The 18668-nt window shown below is 41.8% G+C and overlaps 1 long non-coding RNA gene across 1 annotated transcript; it reads right to left on the reverse strand.

The window, feature by feature from the left end:
- Nucleotides 1-282: 282 nt before the first annotated feature.
- LOC149916842 (uncharacterized) lies at nt 283-17087 on the reverse strand. The gene is made up of 3 exons (XR_016469230.1): nt 16947-17087; nt 2738-2847; nt 283-434 (listed from the first exon to the last, which is right to left on the reverse strand). It is a non-coding gene; the product is annotated as an uncharacterized LOC149916842 (long non-coding RNA).
- Nucleotides 17088-18668: the final 1581 nt, after the last annotated feature.

The following is an 18668-nucleotide window of genomic DNA, read 5'->3' on the forward strand; positions in this document are numbered from 1 at the left end:
AATGTGCTTCTCTGCAATTTCATAATCTGGCCTATGAAACCCGCATACAAGGTTTGAGGTACGCACTCCTGTTTCCGCTGGTAACAGTAACCACGGACAAACAACTCCCCATTGCCTATAATTTATTCTTTTTCAAAATTTAGATTAATATTCATTTAAACTGTGGCTACAGGGCATCAAGTTTTGCTATAAAAAGGATAAGCTGAATGCAAATAAAAATGATAATACATGGATTGCATCTCAGGCTATTAGTTACTTAGCATCTTAATCCTGGGACTTCAAACACACCTCTGTTCACATACTTCTTGTTCTCTTCATGGTGAGAAGACCTTGGAAATTTCCCAGCTTTAACAACCAGCAGGTTGGTGGCTGAGCGGTGGCAGAGCTGAGGCTGTCACATCTGACCTGTCCTCCCCATCTACAGATTCTGATAGCTAAAAGGAAAAAGTAAAATAAATAAATGCACCAATAATCTGGAGCAAGGGGATTTGTCCCTGCACTTACTCTGTTTTCACTTTTTCAGGTTTGCACAATCACAGACACAAGGTGAGTGCGTGTTGTCCTAACAAAACACTGAAAAAGCAACATTTGAGCTCAGTATTCCTCTGTAACTGCAACCCAGCTGGAAACAGGCTCCTGGCTCTTCTCTTCCAGGGCACCAGGTCACTCCAGCTGGTGTTCACTCCTCCACAGAGACAGTGCACAGCCCTGGGCTGCTGAGGGACCACGGCATGGTCTGCCTCCCTCACGCAGCCCTGGATGCAGCACAGCAGTGCTGAAGACAGCAGGATGAGCGGCAACCTCATGAGGTTTTGGGTTGCATTGGGTAAAAAATGGCCAAAATGGTTTTTATTTCATTTTTGTTCCAACAGCAAGCACCAGGCTTGCTGCAGCGCTGTTTTCTTATCACCAGCCCAGGGAAAGCTTCCACGGCTTCCATGGAACACCTAGATTTGATCTGCATGAGAAAGACTCATTTCTGCACCACAACAATGCCAAATTACACGGCTGTGTTGAACAACACATTCAGATTAGATGTTCTCTCGGAAACTTGCAGTTGTCACATTTTTAAATGCTTGTTCTGTCAGCATTTGAAACCTGTGCATTTTTAGAATCTTTTCTTATTTACACTGAAGCAGCTGGATTATACCATCAGCCAGCAGGAACCTGATACAAAACACTGGTATTGTCGGCTTGTTCCCAGTGTGTGCATGAGGAGACAGGGAGCACACATGCACCTGAATGAGAAAAAGCCCTATTCCATCATCTTTCTGCTTAGACAGACTGCAGCTCAGTGTCCTGCTATGTACCTGTAGGAGTGCAGGTCCAGATCCAAAAGCTGGATGTCTGAAACTAGGTCTTACATCAGTGCATGACAAAAAAATAACCATTTTCTTAAGAAATTTAGGCTGTTGGACAGCTTTTTTTGAGGCCAGTCAAAAATGCTGTGCATTCAGTATTTCTGAATGCATCTAATTTTAGGATCTCATTTTTAGAAATCTTGGACTAGAAACAAACCCATCTTGATATTTAAATGCACTGCAGAACAAGAGCAAAAGTGAACAGCCCTGGACTGCTGCACAAACAAGCAGGCTGCAACCCAACAGAGCAGTGATTCCAGCCCTCCGACCACTGGTGTGGATGGAGCTTCACTGCTGAGGGTAAAGACAGGCACAGCAAAGGAAGTATGCAGCGTTTTATATACTAAGTGAAAAGATTACAAATATTATACAAAACAAAGATTTACAATGGATGAGGTCATGCATCTCCAAGGAACAAAAGTTTTATAAAAGAATAAATGAAATATATCTATATATATTGTTTTTTCCTGAAACTGCAGAGACCCCCAGAGACTTCAGAGGATTATTAGTCAGACCAAAGGCTGCCAGATGCTGCCGGAGCCCTGGCTGCTTGCCAGGAGCTCACGCCTTTGCAAGAGGGCAAGGAAGGGCAGGTGGAAACTGAAGGGTACAGAGCTCCCCAGAGAGAGACTTTTTGTTGCCATCGGTTTTGCTTGTATGCCTTCTTCGTAAGACTTTGGTTTGAGACTCACTCATGTTTTCTGCCTAGAGATTTCATTGTGGGGAAATTAGAGAGATTTTTCTTTCTTTTGACTATTTCCCTGACTTGAAGCTTTTTGCAACTATGTAGTGTTCTGGCACTCATTTAACAATGGCTAGCCCTATGTTAACAGACACAGCACTCTACAAATTGTCTTCAGCAAACTAACTCAGACCATCAGCTGGAAGAACTTTCAATCCCTTCCTTCTTGAATCCTTTCATTTGCCCCACTAATTTTCAAAAGGAATAGCTCAATTATTCTTTTTTCACCTACCTCCAAACATTTTCTAGCTTGCATTTTACAATCCAAATCCCAAAGTTCACTCCCAGTCTCCATATGAAAGCACAGTGAGGTGCAGCTTTTATAGAACAGATGCCCATTTACAAAAGTATTTTACCATCAAGAAATGTACTTATGAAGACATTTCCATCCTCACTCCTAGGATAGCCTCCATCCCAGCCCCACTCAGGACTTAAGCATACTCTGCATTCTCTTCTCATCCACGTGATACCGCTGCAGTCAAATGAGATGTAGCAAGAAGCAATATAGGCACATTAAATGATTTTACTTGCCTGTGTTTTTCAGTCTATCATCAAGTGGTAACACACAAAAATTCCTCAAATCATGAATAAAAATAATAAAAACAAAATTTGGAGTCAAATTTTTTGCACTCACATAAGACTGCTTGTTTGAAGCTATGGGAATGGTTGCATGGACAGAGCATGGACTCGTCACATTCATGACAGTCAATTCTTCAGGGAGAGCTAGCAGTAGATGACAGAAGTCTGTGGAAACAAGAATCACATTATTCTGAAGTAAAAGGAAGACAAAAAAAAAGAAAGAAAAAATCTCATAAAGAAAGAAGATGTAAGGAAATGCAAACCCAGAAGGCAAGTCTGACTTTCACTAAGTAAACATCCCTTCTCCCCATGAGCAAGTACCCCTGAGGATCAAGTTTTCTGGATTTTTCCCCTTGTCTGGAATTAACTACTGCCAAGGCAGCCAGCCCTAGGTGCAGCAGTAGAAAAAACAGTTGCTTAATCTGTGGTTTAATCAATTTGGCAAAATGTATTACTTTTCCAATGACACAGCTTGCTTTTTAAAATGACAGAAATCTGCATGGATTAACTCAAGTTAAAATAAAGGTTTGTCTTTGAGAAAGCAATAGTTTAGCCTCTGAAGGGTGAGTGAGGCTGAACATACCCCCATCAGACCGGCACACATCAGTTTGTAAGGACCTAAATAAATAACTACAAAAATGTACTTTATATTACTATTAAGGCAGAGCTGCTTGTATTGGATATGAACCAGAGTAATTCTTACCCTTCTAATTTTAACTGATGAGAAAAAGATAAATAATATTGCTTTAAGAATGTAAACTGTTGGCTTTTCAAGCTCCAGCTCTCCAGTTAAATCCAGATACATGGTTCAGGATATTCACAGATTAACCTTCATTTAATCCTAGATTCCTATACCATCGCATTAGTATCATCATTCAAGCAGGTGATGCTAATCTACAGAATAAATTACCATAAAGAGATATTTTCCTATGATTTAAGGAAGCTCTGTTGCTGCTAGCTAAATTTTCCATGAAATAGGCAGGCTCATCTATATGAGCATGCATGCATGCTCTGTCTGAAAGGAGCAGCTCCCCCACCTCCACACCAGCGGCACAAGGCCCTGCTCGCTGTGACACTCCTCACATCCCCTCCCTGGGGCACCCACCACCATCATGCCACCTGTGCAGGCAGACATTCCGTACATGGCCTGGGCTTGGCTTCCCAGCACCAGCACGTGGAGCCCACCCTGCAGTTGCCTACAGCAAGGCTCAGACTGAGCAACTGCTATCTGCAGCAGCTTGTTAATATTCTAATAATAATTTGCAGCACGTGAATAAATAACACCAGGTTATCAGTCCTCTGTGCAGACCCTGATTATGCAGGTGGATACTTTATATTACAAATTATAAAGGAATGAGCATTTACCTTAAATTCTAACACCAAGTTCTGACTTCACCAAGTACAGCTTAATACCACAGCGCTGAGACATGAGACAGATGGGATAGATAGATCTGAAGTGCTACAAATAAAATCTAAAACTGAACTTTTAAATATTCATTCTGAACTATAAAGAGAGCTGTGGCTTTTGTGTGCTACAGATGGCTTGGAAATTCAGTGCAAACAAAGGACCAATTTTTGAATACTCATAGCTGCTCTACTATAATAGCTGGAGGCCCAAAACTCCAGGGGTTTGAGATGATTCAACTCGATTCTCTTACCTGCCAAATTTCATCAAAGCAACATTGCTTTTACCATCTTATAGGGATGAAAGAAGTATGAATAGTGTGGGGTTTTTTTTTAATGACATGTGGACTGCTTAAGCTTGAACAAAAAATTACAATATGAATGGAAATTGCAAGGTAAAGGGAAAATTTTCTTTTTATCATAGAATCTGAAGCATAAGATGAAATCTGTACTTTGTATAGATTGAAAGATTAAACAGAAACATTTGGTAGATTTAGATAAATGAAGGAAATAAAACAAAGAAAAATAAACATAATAAAAATCCCTGCCAGTCATAATCAATGAGAAACTGCTGATTGTCAAGTGCAGCCTTAGGTTTAAATCTAGGAGAAATACGTGTTTCTTTGTAAGGTAGCAGGGCACGACCTCATCAATCAGAGATTATCCTCTGCATAATAGTTTATAGAAAGAAACCACTAACGCCAGGTTTTCATCTGCCTTCTAGACAACAGCAAGCTGATACAGATACAGCTGGAAAGGCAATAAACTCATATAACTCAGTTGCTAATGCCATACACTGCAGCACTTACACAGCGGTGCAAGAAGGGCAGCCTCTGTGGTGAAAACCATACAAATAGTTCTTTTTCAATCTATTTTCTGTTGTCATTAGCCACTTCCCAAAGCCTGTGGCTTTAGAGAGATGCTTTCTCTCCTTTTGCATACAGTTGAGCTTTTACAAGAACCAAACAGAAAAGTGAGACACAAGTGGAGAGGGAGCATCCCCTGCAGGGGAGCAGGGACTGCCGCTGGGGCACAGAGTACCCCTGAACTGCAAATGCTCTTCCAAGTGTACAAGCCATGGAGACAAACATGCAGTGCTGAATCACAGCTAGCAGTCAGGCTTATGGATATTTATGAGGCACCGCTGCCAACCACAATGAGGGAAAGGGAAAGAATCAGAGGGGAAGGCGTGAGGTCCTTGATGGGAAAATTTAAGAGTTGTGTAATGACAGCAGATGCCAAGAGAGGGTTGTAGGCTGATACTGGCTGGTCAGCGAAAAGTAGAACAGGCTAACATCAGGCTATGCTATCAGCAATATCAAGGGATGTAGCAATGGAAGGACGCGTCCACAGAGGCAGCGTTGCTGGCACGAGATGCTAGGGAGAGGGTGGTTGCTGCAGCAGTCTGGATGGATGGCATTGCTGTGATTATCAAGATTAGAGAACAGGATGTTGTGAAAAATCAAGATAAGATGGTAGGAGTTAGGACAAAAGTGGCAGCATCAGGCAGGGAACCAGCCTGTCGATCTCTGAATCAGCACAAAGTCAGAGGGCTGTGACCTTGCAAGAGAAAGGCAGGTTCCTAGCACTGCCTGCAGACAACAAGGAGGATGTGGCAAGGCCAGAGGAGGCAAGCAGGAAGAGCAGGGTCTCCCTTTTGTCTGGGCTGGGTTCTCGGGTCCATCAGAGCAAGGATTTCAGCTTCTGTAGGTAGCAGCCTGAAACTGTAGCTTTGTCTCTGCAACAAAGGCAAAGAGTGGGAGAGGAGCAGAGGGGAAGGGGAAGATGCTGCAAATCGGGCAGCTTTTCCAATGACCTCTCTGTCCTTTTGAGAGTAACGGCTTTCCAGGACAGAGCGTCCCAGCAGGACGCTTAAACGCCTTCAGCAAAGTACAATATTTGAAGATAAAAACCATACAACTTTTCATGAAATCTGCCTCCAATAAAAACATCTTTATTGCCCTGGGCTAATGTGTAAGTTAGTGAGATATTATGGTTCAACTTCTATAGCCATTTTATGTAATATGAAAAAAAATCCATAGGGACTTTGTCAGTTAGTCCTCTAAAGTATAAAATACAGTCTTAAGCTACACTACCCACCATGATATAAGCTATCAGTTATTTTTCTAAACACTCAGACTAACCACTGTCAGTCTAAGAGGAGTCAGACATCCTGACTTAATCACCTCCTTGTGACTCACTGCACCGTGCCCCTTCCTTTTGAACATATATAAATCCTAATTATTTTTTAATCCTTTGCTAGAACACTGGCAAAACGACTGCTATGCTTGCGGCATACAAATGTGGATGTGCACAGGAACCACAGCTAGGATTTCAGAGGCCCTCCTGTCCAGTGAGCTGTGTGTCCCCAGCGGCACTCAGCACAAACCCCCACCTCCTAGCAGCAGTTCTCTTCTAACCTCTCCTGCTTGTCCTCTGAGGGGGGGTAGCAAGCATTACAGTGAGGCTACAGCCTCATCATGCAGGAGGACAGCGGTCAGTGTTACAAATGCCTTAAACCAAGTCCTTAGTTGAGGTTGGTTGTCTGTACAATCAATTTGCCAATGTCCTGCGGGCAACCTTTAAAACCTGGGATCATTCCAGTGATCACAAATAACATTTTTTTTTGAGTGTGTCTGGTTTAGGCTACAGCTTAGGTTCTGTTCTTCTCTGCTGCAAAGGCTTGAAACCTAGCTATTTATAATCAACAAAATGTTCAGTGAGAACCAGGGCATAGACGCGTTATGTTTGTCGGTATGTTGCCTCCTCTAAAATCACTAACATAACAATTCATGCATTCAAATCACAAGAGACAGCAGGACTCCTCCTAGTTTGCCATCTAATACCATTCAAACTGCCTCAGCTATACTAACAAAGCCAAAGGCTGAGGGGACAGGGGTTCAGTAACATAACCAGCATGGCCTACAACTACATTTTTTCTTTTTGCTCCCCCTTCCACCTTCTGACTTATGCCAAAGAAGCCTCTTATCTTTTCATGATAAACCAGGAACCATCACATATTGTCAGAAGTGATACACACGTACACACGCAGAGGATGGATTCATACCACATCAGTAGAGCACTCTGGAATCCCAAAGGAAATCACAGAATATCTGGAGTGGGAGGGGACCCACAAGGATAATTAAGTCCAACTCATGCCTCCAAACAGGGCAACCTAAAAGTTAAACCACAGACCTAAAAGCATCACCCACAAGCTTCTTAAAAGGACAGGTCCAGTCCTTAGAGCTATCCTTACAAGGATGACAAAGCTGAACCTGTAGTTATCATGAGCTTTGAGGTCCTACTGAACACAAATCACCATTTAAATGCTAGCTTCTCTATTATCCATCCTCAATTCCAGCCGGCTGCTTGAACCACAAGCATCTCGCAGCTCTTCCTCCCCAGCTCTGCTCTACATGCAGTTTCCTTTCCTGTCATGAAAATAAACAAGCCAGAGGCAGCTTGTGCTGCCTACTTTAACGTCCCAATTCCCTGGTCTACGAAAGACTATCTGCATCGCAGCGTATTTCTGTCCAAGCCTTTAGCAGTTAACTCTCCCCCAGGAACCAAACATTACTGGAGAAAGAAGCACTGCAAAAGCAGACTCCTCGCTGTGGTTGTTCATACAGCAGATCATTGATTCTGGGAGACCAATGTGATAAACATGGCCTTAGCAGCTTTCTATGTTATCATAGTACACTTAAAAAAGCACTCTTACAAAACATTCTTTAATCAGAAGAACTTTTTAATTTGCAATTTTAAATGTGAGCATGTTATAACTTGTAACTGAACATTTCTATAAAGATAATTACATATGGCAAGACAGAAAAACTTTTTAAAACATTTTCTCTTGAATGTGTGCCTGAATTCATTTACAACTGTTGCTGCTTTAAACACTTCAGGCAGAATAAGTGGATGGCACTAAACAGCTTAGCTGCAATTATTATGGAATGTCTGAGGTATAATTTCCCCTGCGGTTTTGTTAGGCGTACAAAATTCATAATTCTGATTTGTGGCAGGTACTTATTACCCATCGCAGGTGGAGATATGCAAATATTATTCTAGTAGGGGTGAACAGCCTTTATTTCAGTATTCAGCTATTAACGAGATTTGTGAGTCTGGTACTCCGGGGCCATTTAATTAATTAGATGGTACAGATAAAATATAAATTGTTTTGTAGGCTACACAATTCCAGTTCTAGAAGATGTAAAATATGGCTGAATGAACTTGGTATGGACCGATTTGTTGTTTCATGTATGGCACCGGGTACAAGAAAATCCTGCTTGTTATTTTTATCTATAATAATCCCGGGCAGAATCCTTCTATTGGCAAGTACTGCAGGAAAGAGATGTTATTTATTTATCAATACCATTAAGAATGTCTATCAGTTAAGCTTTTTATAAAAAAACTGCTTGCGTACATAAAGCAAAAAGGAAAACAGGCACATTCTTTTATGCAACGCCAATATATGCATGTTTCAGAGTGAGCACACATTTTGAAGACATGCAGGTTTGGCAGGATATTATTGTCTCAAGGTCAGACATTTCTATTTTAAATAAATCATCTCCATGGAGCAGGGAAGCCAAACTTTCTAGGGGAAAACGGAGAGGGGAGCTACTACATTATTTTAGCATCTAGATTTTTAAATAATTCTATTAGCTAATTAATTCATGTAATTCCTTTTCCCAAGTATGATCACTCAACAACTCCAGAAGATTTCTGGAAAATCTGGATCATGGGCAGTGGGGGAAGAGTGGGGAACAACACAAGACAACAAAATAAACACCTTTAATCCCTAAGCGATAATAAGCGATGTCTATAATGGTCACAGTAAAAGAGTCAGCATTTACCAAGAGTTACGTATGGTAAACTACATGGTGAGAAATTTACCCTGCCCTTATATAGAGGAAATAAAATGCAAGAGGCATAAGCCTGGAAATTGTTAGCAAACTGCCAGCATTTAAAGGCAAGCATTGACCGTTATATTAGATTTAAATTGCGGGTAAAATACTACACTGCACAATTACAGTACTCTAAACATTGAATGAAAACCAGTTACTTTTACTGAAGTAGGAGTATAATCAGCAGTCAGTCTTATTGGTTTATTGAACATATTTTGGGGTCCATTCCAGCTGTCTTTATTAGCTCTAATGCAAATGATTTTTACACTGCTATTTTGCCAAGCCCTGGTAGCTGTAGTACTGCAAACACACCCCACTGCTTTCTGTCTGCTGGAGATTTACTGACAAATATGATAAAGAGTACATAAAATGAATAACAACATAAAACTTGCACCATACTGGAAAATGAAAACTAACAGGAAGAAATTATACTGCAATCATTAAAAGCTATTGCATGTTTTTCTTCAATATAACTCAAAATCACACGAGTTCAAAATTAAATATCAGGAATTGCTCTGGTTATTTCACTGAAGAGTGAAAACCATGGCTGCCAGGGAGCCACATCATGAGCTGTTTCAGTGGGGCCACAGCTCGCTTCTGCTCCTTACCTGCATCCCTGGTGAGCACAGCTTGTTTCTCTCCTGGCCTCTGTAAAGGTGCCCCATGCATGGCAATAGTGGGAAGAGTCTGGCAGAGATGGAATCAGGCTCGTACAGACCTACTCAGCAGGTGCCTGAGAGAGGTCTAAAATGACTAAAGAAAAGGACAGAATTTCATTCAAAGAAAATGTTTCTGACTTTAGAAGCGTCCTTCATTGGAGAGGTGCAAGCCTGATCATTTCAATAGAGCTAAATATGACCCAAGGGTCTGGATGCATACATTTTAGAATTTTAACAATAAGACAGAAAATAGAACCAAGTCAAACAGAGGAGGAATTTACTGGGATCTGAGAAAAAGGGCCAGTCATACCTTGTGGGTGAAAAGAATTGATCAGGTAAGATATTTGCTGTTGCTCAGTTTTCAGTGAGAAAAGCTAATTGTGACTGCAATGAGATTCACTGAATCTGAGGAAACTGCAAACCCATGAAGATGTATGGAGAAATGAGCTGTAGGTAAACAAGTCTGCCAAAGGGGTTTCCAAGGCAGGGGTCCCAAGCTGTGGGTTCTTTGGACACAGACAGGTAACTTCACAGCTAGACTGAATTTCAACTGTGACTTTCCCACTGAGAAATGTGGGCATCTTGATGCTAGTGCAATGACAGTGCAAGAGAAATGTTTTCATGCTGTACTTGTGTCAACACCTGAGAACATGGCAATATTAAATACAAAAGCAAACCCCACAAACACACAATAGAGGTTGAATGAACAGCTTGCAAAGAGAACTATATTGAAAGAGGTGGAGAAAATCTCCAAGGAGAGAAATGTATTTTGTTAAACACAGAATAAGATAAATGACAGTGTTATGTTTGGAAGAACCGCAGTAGAACCATAAGAAATACCTAAAATGTTCATACATGGGAAGCCCAAGTTACCTGCAGGCTTTTGACAAAGTGCTGAAGAGTTAAAATCGCTCCAATCCCATCTCTCATGGCTGTGCAGATTAGTGGGATACGGCCTGCATCTGCTTCACATAACAGCAAAATGCTTGGGGGAGGGAGGGGAAGAAAAAACCATAGGTTTCCAAAGAATAAATAAAGCAGAATAACATTTTGTGTTTAAATGCCTTAAATTGGATAAACAGTACCCCATGGGTAGAACCTGTAAAGGGCCATTCCTAAAGAAGATGAAATCTAGAAGGTATTTTAATTAAATCTTTCCAAGGACTTCATAAAAACCAAAGCCCAGCAGCAGCGTTCCATGTAGTACCGCGATGACAGCCCTGAGCTACACAGTCCAAAATGGAGGAGGCATTCTAGCAAAGAGCATTTTTTTTTCTCCAGGTATGCACACATAAACACATCATTAGTTCGAAATCAATGCACAAATGAGAGATGTGATCAGAGCATTACATTTATTCACAGTAGCACAGAGAGCACTGCAATGAACCTAAGGCAGTTCCTGAGAGGTGGAAGAGAGCAGCACGGCGGCGGGCAATTGATTCCTCTGAACACAGAGGAAAAGGCTGCCTGCTGCTAGGTGATTATTACCAGCATTTTTTCAGAATAATGTAAGTAAGCAACATTTTAGGTAGCACTGCAATATCCACCAGGCATAGTGTTTGCAAAGAGATAACAGAGCAAAACACACATCTGAGGAACCTCTGTGGTGCCCGGGGAGCACACTGGCGGGGAGCCGGGTGCAGGTGGTGTTCCCTCAGCCATGTGCCCACAGTGAGCGTAGCACCACACATAGATACAGGGTGGATAGCTGCCCTCTGTGAAAAGCAAGAGTTTTTGAACAAAAGCTATGGCTTGAGACACCTCCACTGCAGCACGTGCCTGCAACCAGGCTCAGCATGCCTGCAAGGCAATGGGTAAATATTAAATTGGTGAATAAATCCCCTTCCGTGTCTTGAGCAGGGTAAGGGAGGGATAGAAGGGCAATTTGAACATGGTAAGAACATCAACGTGTTGCAACTGGACAGCAGAAATTCCTTTGTGACCGCAGTGCTTTGGTACATCAAACAAAGAAAAAAAAAACATATAGACCCAGTAAACTAACCCCAAACAGACAGGCAACCAGCTGGGAGGAGTCACAAGCACTTGAGACTATGTCCCTGAGGCAGACAGTAGGGCAGGAGGGGGCCAGGACCAGAGGAGTAGAGCAAGGCAGAGCCATGTAGTGCCACAGCCACTGCTGCCAGGATGAGCAGCTGCACCCACTCCATGTTCTGCTGCATATTTACCCTGCCAGCACATGAGCACAGCATTTCTGCAGCCTTCTTGTTTACAGGGAGCGCTGGCCATTGTAGGGGCCAACTGTCTTTCTGGAGAGCCCTAGAAATCACTCTAAAACTTTGTGCTGTATGTATAGATGATGAGCTGAACCAAGAGCAAAGGGAGTATTGTGGAAGATGCAACATTGCCTTGGGTGGTCAATCCAAACCAATGAGCAGCCTAAAGCAAACCAGCACCCAGCCCCATCAAACTCTAAGTCAGTCAATGTTTCCCTCTCTTCCCTGCCTCCTGCTTACCCATATGCAGTGCTTTACAAGCTGCACACACTTCTAGCACACTTCTAGCTCCCCTGCCAGTGATGTCTGGTTAGGCTGCAAACAGGACCTCAGCAAGGTGAGATCAATTTACACACACACTCTATGCAAGCATTCAAAAATTAATGCAACTAATCTTCTGCTTTCACCTGACAGGAAGTAAATAATTGATTTTTGCAATATGAAAGCAGCCAAAAGAACAAACTCAGAACTGCACACTTTCACATGCACCCTCAGCTCCCCTTGTCAAACTCAAAACAGTCTTACCCAAAGGCTGCAGGGAGATTTGAGAAACACATGTTCTCCCTGTACAATTTAATCATGATATGAGGAAAAGATGGATTCTCCAAGAAGCCGATGGCTGTGTTGAACATGAAACAGCATCACCCAAACTCCTGGCACAAGCCAATGCTTGTGGGAACACACACAGGGAGACTGGCAGCTCAGGGTGTTGAAGCCTTTCCTTAATCTTTAACACACAACCAAGGATGTACAGCCCTACAGACAAATCTTCTTGCACGCCTGAAAGCCTGGTACAGCTACCAATGCTCTTCACCCAAGGGGCAAGCTTGCTTTATAAACCAAACATTATTTTCCTGATTTTCCCCCCTTCTCCTGACAACTCTCTACACTGCTATGTAAACATGAGCTCTTATAAAGCTGCTACAAGAGCCCTACAAAATCAAAGCTAGGTTGCTCAAGGACTTTTTCTCTGTATGGCCACTGTCCCACATGCCTGCCTGCCCCCTTCCATGTGCAGCAATAACAGTTTGCCAGGACTTCCATCCTTAGTACTGAATAGGTGTTATAGGAGAGAGGAACAGAAAATAAACCTACCAATACAACAGGTTTTTCCTAACTTCTTCACAGTTGTCTTTATGGGGGACTGGGGGAAGGGAGGAGAGCGATTTCTCCAGGACAGAACTTTGTTCAATGACCCTGAACACAGAGCATAGCAGCAGGTTACAACAGTGGCACAATACAAGTTAGAATCTGCTGATTAGGGCTAAAAATCTGTTGTGCTTTTTTTAATTCTTAGAAATCTGTTCCACTTTGTACACCATGCACACCATCACTAATTCGTTGTATGGATGAAATAGTTTGAACGGTCTAAGCTCAGAAAACCATTTCTGTGAAGATGCTGAAATTAACAGGTTTGAAGATAATGCAGTATTATCTTTCCCTTTCTACTCAATCTGCTCATCTGATTTTTAAGTCTGTAAATTCCAGGTGATAGTTAACCTTTTTGTTTCGTGCAGTACTGTCTTTACAGTAGGGACAAGGTGCACCATACCTTCACAAAGTTCATCACCACAGAAGGAAAGTTCCCAAAACCCTGCATAAAACCACAGTGTTTCAAACCTGAACTGTGTGTTTAATACATCATTCTCAACTACACCTCTCAGGAATGATTCTGCTCTTCACTGGAAAGGCTCAGCTTTCCCTCTTACCCTCTGAGGAAGGACGTTACCCTCATACTTGGACTCCAAGCAGTATTTGAGCAAAGGATGACGGAGAACCTTTGTACAGCTGTGACATTATATTTTAAATGCATTCAAGAGTAAATTTTGCATTTTACCACACTACTGCACTTTACAGAGCATAGCAACAGTTTCAGGAGAAAACCACGTTTTTGAGAACTTTTCTTAATATTTATCCCAACTTTTCCTTCATTTGCCTCAGGCCCTTGTTCCTGTCTCCAGCTCAGACAATGAATTATTCCTTTGTCTTTTTGCACTGTTCACACCTTGAAGGTACTATTGATTAGGAACAAGTCCTTCAGGTCTTTCCACATTCTGTACATTTCTTGCTATCATTTCCACCAAGTTACCGTTTTAGCTGATTTCTTTAGAACCTGCTTTCTCCTGCCCTTCTACCTTCTTTCCTACCTTACCACTTAAGCTGGGAACAGGGGAGATGGAACTGTTAATGCTCCTCTGCTTACATCGGTATTGCTCTTAGCCTCAGCCTTAATATTGGCAGCAGTTCACATCTAACTGCAACTTAGGGCTTGCTGACTGTCTTCTCAGGCTCACGGTAACCTGCAACAATTGCTCTAAAAGAAAAATTATCCTCAAAACTTCCTTAGAAACGGCACACTAGTACAATCCCTCCTACAAACAAAACAAATTCCTCTTTGTTTTAAGAGAATTTATAGTAACACTCTTCATCACCATTCTGCCAGTTCATCCCTTAGCAACAGTCTTGCTGCAGCCCCGTTGGACAGATGAACACACTTTATTTATATTACTATTTTACATATACAGTTCTGGGAGAAATACCACAGACAAACAATCAGTTATTCTTCTCTTGTTTTGCGACATACAGAGTTCTCCCCATCTGAGCTTTATTTAAAGTATTCTTTCTTCTTTAATCTTGATTATTATCTTTCTTGGTCATACCCTGTATTCTCAGTATAATCACAATCTTTCCCATCTCAGTCCCCCCTTTACCCTCTGCCTTTTGCTCTCATTGAGCATTCACTCCTGTGAACGAAAGAGATTGAGTCAGATGAAAGATAGGGTTGCATTTTCTTCTGTTTTTCTTATTATTTTATCAAAAGCTTATCATTTTCTCCAAGAATTGAAGTGGCACTGAGAATTGTCAAAGGCTAAGAGTAGTTTATCACATTTTCACCTCAACATATTACAATTCACTTGCATGCCATCTACTTTTAGCACATTTTAAATAATATATTCTATGCCTTGAACAACATGCTGGAATGACATCAGCTTCTCCAGCAGACATATCTACCTCAGTGCCTGTGCAGCTCTCTGTCTGTAATATCCTGTGCAACCCTTTGCAGTCTCAGCGTTTCCACCTGCAGACTGCACTTGGATTGCAGCATGTCATAGAACAGATTCTTTCCTTTTGGACAACCTCAGCCCCATTTCCCTGCAGTCACAGGCTGCATCACCCCGAGCGTGCAGATTCTTGGCCACAGGGCACTTTGTCACGGAACTCATGTTTTGCCTCTCCTGGGAATGAGAAAAAGTGTCATTTTGCCTTCAGTGCTATGTAGGATTTGCCAACAAGTTACCCAGAGGGGAACTAAAAGCAAACAAATCCCAAGGCTATTTGGAAGCCTCAGTTTCCTCCTCAGGTTCTGGCTGGTATCTTCTTTGCACAGCTCCACAAACACACTTGAGATTTTGGCATGTCTGTGCTCATATGTAAAACAAGGAATGCCTGTGCCCCTGTCATTTTAACAGCAAAGACAGATACAAAAATTTTGGTTTCTATAAAGCAGTGATTCCACACAGCGAGACATAGTTCTGTGGGGGTTCTTTTTACTTATTTTTAGCATCCCAAATTGCTGCAGAAATATTAACATGCACCATGAAGTGGCTTTTTTGACAATAGTACTATAAAATACTACTGTCCCTTTGCATGAATGTTTTAAGTGGCCTGTCCTGGCAAGAGCCAGTTATCACATTATACCTAGAATATGCTGCTGGAGGTGTTAATAGCCACATTCCTGTCTGACCATTGGATCTCCAGAAATAAAATAGTGAAAGAATCACAGAATCACTAAGGTTGGAAAAGACCCACAGGATCATCCAGTCCAACCATCCACCTATCACTAATGGTTCTCGCTAAACCATATCCCTCAACACAACATCCAAACGTTCCTTGAACACCTCCAGGGTTGGTGACTCCACCACCTCCCTGGGCAGCCCATTGCAGTGCCTGACCACCCTTCCAGAGAAGTAGTATTTCCTAATATCCAGCCTGAAGCTTCCCTGGCGCAGCTTGAAACCATTCCCTCTAGTCTAATACGGTCAAAAGCTTGTTTTAAAGGGGGAAAATGCACATTTGTTGGATAATTCAAGTATTTGTCTACAGAGATACAAAGATTTGTTTTAACTCCGTATTTGTTTAATACTGAGTGCTGAGAACATCAGTCTCCATGGATATTAAAGATGCATCTGAATTAAAACTCAGAAATGGAGATGTGGCGAATCAGATGTGCCAGTCCAGCATCTCCAAAGCACTCGCTGTGAGTTCAAACGTGCTGTCCGTTGGAAGACCACTAGACCTGAGAGAAGTTTCTGTTTGTAATCTTGAGGAACAAGACGACCCTGGTGCTATTACCAGTTACACACATGCTGTCCCAACAGAAGGCACTACTTTTATACATTCTGCTTAGTTTTCTTGCCTACTTTATACCAAAACATAACATGAATGGTGAACAAAGTGGTTATTTAAAGCAAAAATTTTTCCATGATCAGACTCACAAATCAAACTGCAGTAGGGAACTGTGTAAAAGTAAGGGGGAACAAAGAGCTGCTGACAGCAGCCCCATGTCCCACAGTGTTACGGCCCCTGGGATTGCCCATCTTCACACAGCGCCACTCTGCCAGGGCACTAACATGACCCCATTATTACCCTCAGATTAATTATTTACTCTTTTCTCATCTTAAATCTAAACTGACAATCTCATGGCAGTATCCTTCAGCCCACAAATTACTGGAGGTCACTAAGAGATGCTGGAAGAGCCATACAGTCTGTGTTACCCTGCTACAGCCTGCAAGCGTGTGCTTTGGTGCATCCACCCCAGCTCACTGCCCTCGCACACAGCAAGGCTGGCAAGCAGGCAGCTCCCTTCTCCCTGTCCTCCAAAGAGGAGGCTGCTGTGCTCCAGATGCTGATGCAGCACACGTGGCTTTGGTGCACCAGCTATAGCGGAAGAACAAAGGGAAAATCCACCAACACAGGTTGGTTCAGTTGATATTTTTAGCAGAAAGCAGTGATTTATTCCATCACCCTGCCACAAAATAACACGGTCACATCATAGACCAACTTACCCAGAGGCAAGGGGCTCTTGTTAAAGTCTTCTGAAAGGGAAATGGCTCAGCACATGGCGTGGTCCTTGTGTCTCCTGCACTGCCTCCAGTCTACTCTCAGGTTAGCTGAAGTGTCATCTGCTGTTGGCAAGGTCTGCTAATGAGCCTGTGCAAAAATTGAGCAGTGAGATCCTATGATCCTTGTCCACTGCCATAGGTTTTTTGAAGTTTTGATTCTTGCCATCGATATTAAAAACCACAGTAGCATTAAAATCACTTTGTTAGCACTGTAGCTTTTGCAGCACACATACAAACGCAAATTAGACATCTGTAAATAGTGCATCTATATAATGTTTGGTAGCTTGACACATGTTTCTTATTAGTCTTTAGCAAATTAGCTTTAAAAAATTAGCAACTTACTTTCTAGGAGTTTTAAGAAAAATCAAACTCAATCACACATCTGTAAAATAATTCAGGGCTAAATGGAGGACTTCACAGCTTATCCAGAAGAGATACCAACAGCTACAGGAAAGAAGAAGCCTATCCCTGGAAAGGCTCTCCTTGTGTTTCCATTAGAGATTTCAAATTCATTCTGATGTCACTGGTGAAGTGTTTGGCTTTAGAGGTCTCATATCTGGAAAACTATATTCTCCTAGTTGCACCACTTAAAAGAAGCAGAAAAATAATAAGCTAAATGCATCTGTTTACACATGAGAGTTATACATGAAAGACAACATGTCCTGCCCATGGGCAACACTACGGGGTTCACTCCAACAAAAACCTGATCAAGGTGTGTTTAAAGCCTTCATACAGGAAGGCAAGTAGATGATAGGTATAGACATTCTACGCAGAACTCCGTGGCTTTCACCATTGCATGTAAAGATTGCTTCAATCTGATGGTATGAGCATCCATACAAAAGCAGGTCAAGCAGTAGTAAGAGCACAGCTTAATTAGTTATAGAATTTGTCTTTTTTTAATTATTTTTTACTTCTAAAGCAGATTTTTTTGGTGTGCCAACTGCAAGCCAAATATTATCTATAAGACAAAAGGAATATTTTGGCTAACAGTCTCTTACTCTCTTTTGAATGTCAGCACATGTCCCCCTGGCAGATTCCAGTAATCCAGGGGCTACCAGATGGCTGCGTAACAGCAATGCCCAAAACATGCTCTGAAAGTTAAAGAATCACAACAGAAGACAATGAGTGGGCATTTCCAACACATACTTGTAGTCACTGCTTTTTTTTTGGCTGGATATCCAAGAACATCATCTGGAACTGAACACAGCCTAGCCTGGTGCAACATAGCTCTGTACAGAGCTTGCTGCAGATACTACTCAAGATGTATATAAAACAGTGCCATATTTTAGAAGAGCTGATTTTAAAATCAATGTAATAGAAATGAATAGAAAATGCCAAGAATAATTTTCTTGCAGTGTTTTCCTTTGGGAATGCTTTATCTCCACACACAATGCTCATTTGGGTTTTGAAACTTCAGCACAGGGGTTTTCTTTATTCTTAATTAGGCATTTTACATATCCCCTCTTCTAAACCTATACTCAACTTATTTTATAGCTAAGATTTTTTATATGTTGATTTTTTCTTTGCCTTATTCAGTATCTTTCCCACTTAAAAGCAGCATTACAAGAAGTGTTCCCAGTTACAGTTGCACAGTTCAGCCATCAGGGATATGTAGATAAGAAATTATCCACAGTTTCAAATTTTTCCTCATCTAGACTGTAGGAG

Source organism: Phasianus colchicus, chromosome 9 (assembly GCF_987193195.1).
Source record: "Phasianus colchicus chromosome 9, bPhaCol1.hap1.1, whole genome shotgun sequence".
In the NCBI taxonomy this organism is placed as follows: Eukaryota; Metazoa; Chordata; class Aves; order Galliformes; family Phasianidae; genus Phasianus; species Phasianus colchicus.